Source organism: Scyliorhinus canicula, chromosome 6, assembly GCF_902713615.1.
Source record: "Scyliorhinus canicula chromosome 6, sScyCan1.1, whole genome shotgun sequence".
Classification (NCBI taxonomy): domain Eukaryota; kingdom Metazoa; phylum Chordata; class Chondrichthyes; order Carcharhiniformes; family Scyliorhinidae; genus Scyliorhinus; species Scyliorhinus canicula.
The window spans coordinates 224,818,937-224,827,863 of record NC_052151.1 but is presented as its reverse complement, the minus strand read 5'-3'; the positions used below and the strand labels follow the sequence as shown (position 1 = coordinate 224,827,863).

The 8,927-nt window shown below is 53.8% G+C and overlaps 1 long non-coding RNA gene across 1 annotated transcript; it reads left to right on the top strand.

The window, feature by feature from the left end:
* The first annotated feature begins 1,611 nt into the window (after positions 1 to 1,611).
* LOC119967903 lies at positions 1,612 to 5,486 on the top strand. Its single transcript, XR_005461095.1, has 2 exons — positions 1,612 to 1,739; positions 4,728 to 5,486. It is a non-coding gene; the product is annotated as an uncharacterized LOC119967903 (long non-coding RNA).
* Positions 5,487 to 8,927: the final 3,441 nt, after the last annotated feature.

The following is an 8,927-nucleotide window of genomic DNA, read 5'->3' as shown; positions in this document are numbered from 1 at the left end:
GGGTTGTAGGGTCTGGAGGAGGTTACAGAGATAGGGAGGGTTGTAGGGGCTGGAGGAGGTTACAGAGATAGGGAGGGTTGTAGGGGCTGGAGGAGGTTACAGATAGGGAGGGTTGTAGGGGCTGGAGGAGGTTACAGAGATAGGGAGTGGTGTCGGGGATGGAGGAGTGTACAGAGATAGGGAGGGTTGTAGGGGCTGGAGGAGGTTACAGAGATAGGGAGGGGTGTAGGTGCTGGAGGAGGTTACAGAGATAGGGAGGGTTGTCGGTGCTGGAGGAGGTTACAGAGATAGGGAGGGTTGTAGGGGCTGGAGGAGGTTACAGAGATAGGGAGGGTTGTACGGACTGGAGGGGGTTACAGAGATAGGGAGTGTTGTAGGGTCTGGAGGAGGTTACAGAGATAGGGAGGGTTGTAGAGGCTGGAGGAGGTTACAGAGATAGGGAGGGTTGTAGGGGCTGGAGGAGGTTACGGAGATAGGGAGGGTTGTAGGGACTGGAGGAGGTTACAGAGATAGGGAGGGTTGTAGGGGCTGGAGGAGGTTACAAAGATAGGGAGGGTTGTAGGGGCTGGAGGAGGTTACAGATAGGGAGGGTTGTAGGGGCTGGAGGAGGTTACAGAGATAGGGAGTGGTGTCGGGGATGGAGGAGGGTACAGAGATAGGGAGGGTTGTAGGGGCTGGAGGAGGTTACAGAGATAGGGAGGGGTGTAGGTGCTGGAGGAGGTTACAGAGATAGGGAGGGTTGTCGGTGCTGGAGGAGGTTACAGAGATAGGGAGGGTTGTAGGGGCTGGAGGAGGTTACAGAGATAGGGAGGGTTGTCGGTGCTGGAGGAGGTTACAGAGATAGGGAGGGTTGTAGGGGCTGGAGGAGGTTACAGAGATAGGGAGGGGTGTAGGGGCTGGAGGAGGTTGCAGAGATAGGGAGGGTTGTCGGTGCTGGAGGAGGTTACAGAGATAGGGAGGGTTGTAGGGGCTGGAGGAGGTTACAGAGATAGGGAGGGGTGTAGGGGCTGGAGGAGGTTACAGAGATAGGGAGGTGTAGGGGCTGGAGGAGGTTACAGAGATAGGGAGGGTTGTGGGGATGGAGGAGGTTACAGAGATAGGGAGGGGTGTAGGGGCTGGAGGAGGTTACAGAGATAGGGAGGGTTGTAGGGGCTGGAGGAGGTTACAGAGATAGGGAGGGGGTGTAGGGGCTGGAGGAGGGTACAGAGATAGGGAGGGTTGTGGGGGCTGGAGGAGGTTGCAGAGATAGGGAGGGTTGTCGGTGCTGGAGGAGGTTACAGAGATAGGGAGGGTTGTAGGGGCTGGAGGAGGTTACAGAGATAGGGAGGGGTGTAGGGGCTGGAGGAGGTTACAGAGATAGGGAGGGTTGTGGGGGCTGGAGGAGTGATTTGTACAGAATGGATGTTGGAATGGATGCATTGATAGGCTGGGAGTGAGTGTTGTTGGGAGGGATTGGCTGTGATGGTTAATGTTCTGTTTCTGTCTGTGATTATCCTGTGATTTGAGGAGGGGGCGGTGAGAGATTACACAGATGTTTCAGTCAGATGGTTTCACTGCAGCGATCTGCTTGTCAATGTTCCAGCGTTACTAACTCTGTTGTTCTCTGTTTTGACCAGAATCTGTTGCGTGCGATGAAGTCAATTCTGCTGTTCTTCATCGTGTGTGGTCTGGTTCTCAATATTGTCATCTCTGTCTTCTGCTGTAAGGGGCTACGGTACTGCACCCCCAGCACCAACATGGTATGTCCCATTACACCCCCAGCACCAACATGGTATGTCCCACTACACCCCCGGCACCAACATGGTATGTCCCACTGCACCCCCAGCACCAACATGGTATGTCCCACTGCACCCCCAGCACCAACATGGTATGTCCCACTACACCCCCAGCACCAACATGGTATGTCCCATTACACCCCCGGCACCAACATGGTCTGTCCCATTACACCCCCAGCACCAACATGGTCTGTCCCACTGCACCCCCAGCACTAACATGGTATGTCCCAATGCTCCCCCAGCACCAACATGGTATGTACCATTACACCCCCAGCACCAACATGGTATGTCCCACTGCACCCCCAGCACTAACATAGTCTGTCCCACTGCATCCCCAGCACTAACATAGTCTGTCCCACTGCACCCCCATCACCAACATGGTATGTCCCACTGCTCCCCCAGCACCAACATGGTATGTACCATTACACCCCCGGCACCAACATGGTAAGTCCCATTACACCCCCAGCACCAACATGGTATGTCCCACTGCACCCCCAGCACCAACATGGTCTGTCCCACTGCACCCCCAGCACCAACATGGTATGTCCCACTACACCCCCAGCACCAACATGGTATGTCCCATTACACCCCCGGCACCAACATGGTATGTCCCACTGCACCCCCAGCACCAACATGGTATGTCCCACTACACCCCCAGCACCAACATGGTATGTCCCATTACACCCCCGGCACCAACATGGTCTGTCCCATTACACCCCCAGCACCAACATGGTATGTCCCACTACACCCCCAGCACCAACATGGTATGTCCCACTGCACCCCCAGCACCAACATGGTCTGTCCCATTACACCCCCAGCACCAACATGGTATGTTCCACACTCATTTTGTCACATTCACTCAGTCTCGCCCGCGTGCACACACACTCCCACACACAACACACACTCCTGCATGCGCACACACAGACACATTCCCGCGCACACACATTGCGCGCACATACACACTCCCACACACTCCCGCACACACACTCCCCACACGCACACACACACACCTGCACGCACACACACACTCCAATGCGCACACACACTCCCATGCACACACACAGACACATGCACTCCTGCGCGCACACACACTCCCATGAGCGCGCACACACACACACACACACACACGCGCGCACACACACACACTCCCGTGCACACACTCCCACACGCATGCACACACTCCGCACATGCACACACTCCAGCGCGCACACACATTCTTGCGTACACACGCACTCCCATGCACACATACCCCTGGCACACACTCACACCCCTGTGCAGACACACACACTCCCGCGCACACACACATGCACTCCTGCGTGCACACACACTCCCACACACACACACTCCCGTGCACACACTCCCGCGCACACACTCCAACACACATGCATACAGTCCCGCACATGCACACATTCCAGCGCGTGCACACGTTCCCACGTACGTACACGCACTCCCATGCACACACACCCCTGGCACACACTCACACCCCTGTGCAGACACACACACACCCCGTGCACACACACACACACATCCAGTGCACGCGCACACTCCCATGCACACACACACACTCCCGCATGCACACACACACTCCCGCATGCACACACACACTCACGTGCACACACACCCATGCGCACACACTCCCATGCACATGCACACTCCCACGCATACACACAGACTCCCATGCACACACACACAGCCGCGCACACAAACACACTCTCCCTTGTACACGCTCCCGCATGCGCACACACACTCCCACATGCTCAAACATTCCAGCGCACACGTAATCCCACATGCACACACACTCCCGCATACAGACACACTCCCGCATGCACAGACAATCCCGTGGACGCACACACTCCCGCGCACACTCCCACACATACACACACATACACTCCCACATGCACACACACTCCTGTGCACGCACACACACACACACTCCCATGTACACTCACATGCACTCCCACGCACACGGATACTCCCGCGCACACACACACTCTCGCACGCACACACACTCTCACGTGCACACACACACACACATGCACTCCCACTCACACACACACTCCTGTGCACACATACACACACTCCCATGTATACACACACACACTCCCGCACGCACACATTCCTGCGCGCACACACTCCCGCATGCGCACAGACTCTCACGTACACACACACTCCCGCATGCACACACTCCCACGCGCGCACACACACACATTCCCGCGCACGCACACACACACTCCCATGCACACACACACACACTCGCACACACTCCCCGCACACACACACACTCGCACACACTCCCGCACACACTCACACACACTCCCGCACACACTCACACACACTCTTCCACACACACACCCCCGTGCGCACACACACTCCCGCACACACTCACACACACTCTTCCACACACACACTCCCACGTGCACACACACTCCCACGCAAACACACACACTCCCGCACACACAAACATACTCCCGTGCACACACACACTCCCACGTGTACACACACTCCCACACACACACATTCCCACGCACACATACTCCTGCACACACACATACTCCCGTGCATACACACAATCACACACACCCCCGTGCATACACACACTCCCACACGCACTCACAGACTCCCGCGCACACACACTCCCACACACACATACCCCCGTGCACACACACAATCCCACACACACACAATCCCGCATTCCTGCTAAAGGACTCACAGACGCTTACGCACACACACTTGTACACACTCAAACACACAGTCACACACACCCGTATGGACTCACACATACACACTCACAAACACACACACAAAGTCACTCGCACAAACTCACGCTAAGACACAGACAAATGTTGTCCACACTCAGACCCTCTGGCACACCTGAATATCTGTACGTTCGTTCATTCAGTGTCAACCATTTGTCTTCAGTTGTTGATATCCGTGTCTCCCGTGTGATTCCAGCCTGTGGTGGTGGTCATCAATCCCAACTCTGAGAGACCAACGTTCAGTACGCCGGTGTCCACCAAATGATGCAGGACGCACCCGGTTCCAGGGAAATGCAGGACGTTGTTCAGCTTAATCGGCTTGCAGTAAACTGTGTTTGCGTGTGTGGTCTGTAACGTCGGCAGGTGGATTTCTGATGGTCTGAATCTCCATGTGTGACATTATCATAAATGTATAGAACTATAAGGTGTAATGTTATGTCCAAATCAACCACCAGAGGGAGCTAGATGGACAACTATATAAGACATTGATGCTGAGCCTTGTGGGGTGAGAAGTTGAGGAGAAAGCTAGAGGACAGACTGAAGGAAAGATAGTGTGAGTGAGAGCAGATCATAGTTAATGTAATAGTGGAGAGATTATATGTTAATTATCACCTGTATATTATACAGGAGTAAGTGTGTGTGTGTGTTGATGAGGTAAGACTCCATGCTCGACGTTTCTCAAACGCGGGTGTCCGATCAATGGAGGACAGTGAGGGACACCGATGATAGTGAGGGACAGTGAGGAAGATGAGGATAGTGAGGGATTGGGTATTTGGATGTCAAAAGTTCTTTATTCACCACCGGCTCCATTTATAGGCTCTGTGCTTCATCGGGAAATTATTAACAATCCCACACTTTCTTCAGAACTATTTGCTGGAATATATTATTCAGCGATAGTTCAAAATGCGCCCGTCTATCCACCTGCATTTAATATTAATAAACCTTTAACGTGAAATTTGGAAGTTGGATCTACTGATTACGGGAGGTGAGCGTCTTGTTAACCATGGCTGACATTTCCAGCAAGCAGCGGAAAATGTGAATTAGACGAACAGGGCAATGAGAGAGCATTCCTAAATCATGGTTAATCCAACAAACCTGCCCACTCTAATCCCGCTCTCTCCCCATAGCCCTGCATCAATCCCCAAACTAATCCCACTCTCTCCCCATAGCCCTGCATCAATCCCCAAACTATTCCCACTGCCCCGCTCTCTCCCCATAGCCCTGTATCAATCCCCAAACTAATCCCACTGCCCCACTCTCTCCCCATAGCCCTGTATCAATCCCCAAACTAATCCCACTGCCCCACTCTCTCCCCATAGCCCTGTATCAATCCCCATACTAATCCCACTCTCTCCCCATAGCCCTGTATCAATCCCCAAACTAATCCCACTGCCCCACTCTCTCCCCATAGCCCTGCACCAATCCCCAAACTAATCCCACTCTCTCCCCATAGCCCTGTATCAATCCCCAAACTATTCCCACGGACCCGCTCTCCCCCCCCCCATAGCCCTGTATCAATCCCCAAACTATTCCCACTGCCCCACTCTCTCCCCATAGCCCTGTATCAATCCCCAAACTAATCCCATTTCCCACTCTCTCCCCATAGACCTCTATCAATCCCCAAACTAATCCCACTGCCCCACTCTCTCCCCATAGCCCTGTATCAATCCCCAAACTAATCCCACTCTCTCCCCATAGCCCTGCATCAATCCCCAAACTAATCCCACTGCCCCACTCTCTCCCCATAGCCCTGTATCAATCCCCAAACTAATCCCACTGCCCCGCACTGTCCCCATAGCCCTGTATCAATCCCCAAACTAATCCCACTCTCCCCCCATAGCCCTGCATCAATCCCCAAACTAATCCCACTCTCTCCCCATAGCCCTGTATCAATCCCCAAACTAATCCCACGGACCCGCTCTCCCCCCATAGCCCTGCATCAATCCCCAAACTAATCCCACTGCCCCACTCTCTCCCCATAGCCCTCCATCAATCCCCAAACTAATCCCACTCTCTCCCCATAGCCCTCCATCAATCCCCAAACTATTCCCACTGCCCCGCTCTCTCCCCATAGCCCTGTATCAATCCCCAAACTAATCCCACTGCCCCACTCTCTCCCCATAGCCCTGTATCAATCCCCATACTAATCCCACTCTCTCCCCATAGCCCTGTATCAATCCCCAAACTAATCCCACTGCCCCACTCTCTCCCCATAGCCCTGCACCAATCCCCAAACTAATCCCACTCTCTCCCCATAGCCCTGTATCAATCCCCAAACTATTCCCACGGACCCGCTCTCCCCCCCCATAGCCCTGTATCAATCCCCAAACTATTCCCACTGCCCCACTCTCTCCCCATAGCCCTGTATCAATCCCCAAACTAATCCCATTTCCCACTCTCTCCCCATAGACCTCTATCAATCCCCAAACTAATCCCACTGCCCCACTCTCTCCCCATAGCCCTGTATCAATCCCCAAACTAATCCCAATCTCTCCCCAAAGCCCTGAATCAATCCCCAAACTATTCCCACAGACCCGCTCTCCCCCCATAGCCCTGCATCAATCCCCAAACTAATCCCATTTCCCACTCTCTCCCCATAGACCTCTATCAATCCCCAAACTAATCCCACTGCCCCACTCTCTCCCCATAGCCCTGTATCAATCCCCAAACTAATCCCACTGCCCCACTCTCTCCCCATAGCCCTGTATCAATCCCCAAACTAATCCCATTGCCCCACTCTCTCCCCATAGCCCTGCATCAATCCCCAAACTAATCCCACTCTCTCCCCATAGCCCTGTATCAATCCCCAAACTATTCCCACTGCCCCGCTCTCTCCCCATAGCCCTGTATCAATCCCCAAACTAATCGCACTGCCCCACTCTCTCCCCATAGCCCTGTATCAATCCCCAAACTAATCCCACTGCCCCACTCTCACCCCATCACCCTGTATCAATCCCAAACTAATCCCACTGCCCCACTCTCTCCCCATAGCCCTATATCAATCCCCAAACTAATCCCACTGCCCCACTCTCTCCCCATAGCCCTATATCAATCCCCAAACTAATCCCACTGCCCCACTCTCACCCCATCACCCTGTATCACTCCCAAACTAATCCCACTGCCCCACTCTCTCCCCATAGCCCTGTATCAATCCCCAAACTAATCCCACTGCCCCACTCTCTCCCCATAGCCCTGCATCAATCCCCAAACTAATCCCACTCTCTCCCCATAGCCCTGTATCAATCCCCAAACTAATCCCACTGCCCCACTCTCTCCCCATAGCCCTGTATCAATCCCCAAACTAATCCCACTGCCCCACTCTCTCCACATAGCCCTGTATCAATCCCCAAACTAATCCTACTGCCCCGCTCTGTCCCCATAGCCCTGTATCAATCCCCAAACTATTTCCACTGCCCCGCTCTCTTCCCATAGCCCTGTATCAATCCCCAAACTAATCCCACTGCCCCACTCTCTCCCCACCGCCCTGTATCAATCCCCAAACTATTCCCATTCCCCTCTCTCTCCCCATAGCACTGTATCAATCCCCAAACTAATCTCTCTGCCCCACAGCCCTGTATCAATCCCAAACTAATCTCTCTGCCCCTCAGGCCTGTATCAATCCCCAAACTAATCCCACTACCCCACTCTCTCCCCGTAGCCCTGTATCAATCCCCAAACTAATCCCACTGTCCCACTCTCTCCTCATAGCCCTGTATCAATCCAAAACTTATCCCACTGCCCCGCTCTCTCCCCATAGCCCTGTATCAATCCCCAAACTAATCCCATGCCCCACTCGCTCCCCACAGCCCTGTATCAATCCCCAAACTAATCTCTCTGCCCCATAGCCCTGTATCAATCCCCAAACTAATCCTACTGCCCCACTCTCTCCCCGTAGCCCTGTATCAATCCCAAACTTATCCCACTGCCCCGCTCTCTCCCCATAGCCCTGTATCAATCCCCAAACTATTCCCACTGCCCTGCTCTCTTCCCATAGCCCTGTATCAATCCCCAAACTAATCCCACTGCCCCACTCTCTCCCCATAGCCCTGTATCAATCCCCAAACTAATCCCACTGCCCCGCACTGTCCCCATAGCCCTGCATCAATCCCCAAACTAATCCCACTGCCCCACTCTCTCCCCATAGCCCTGTATCAATCCCCAAACTATTCCCACTGCCCTGCTCTCTTCCCATAGCTCTGTATCAATCCCCAAACTAATCCCACTGCCCCACTCTCTCCCCATAGCCCTGTATCAATCCCCAAACTAATCCCACTCTCTCCCCATAGCCCTGTATCAATCCCCAAACTAATCCCATTGCCCCACTCGCTCCCCATAGCCCTGTATCAATCCCCAAACTATTCCCATTCCCCTCTCTCTCCCCATAGCACTGTATCAA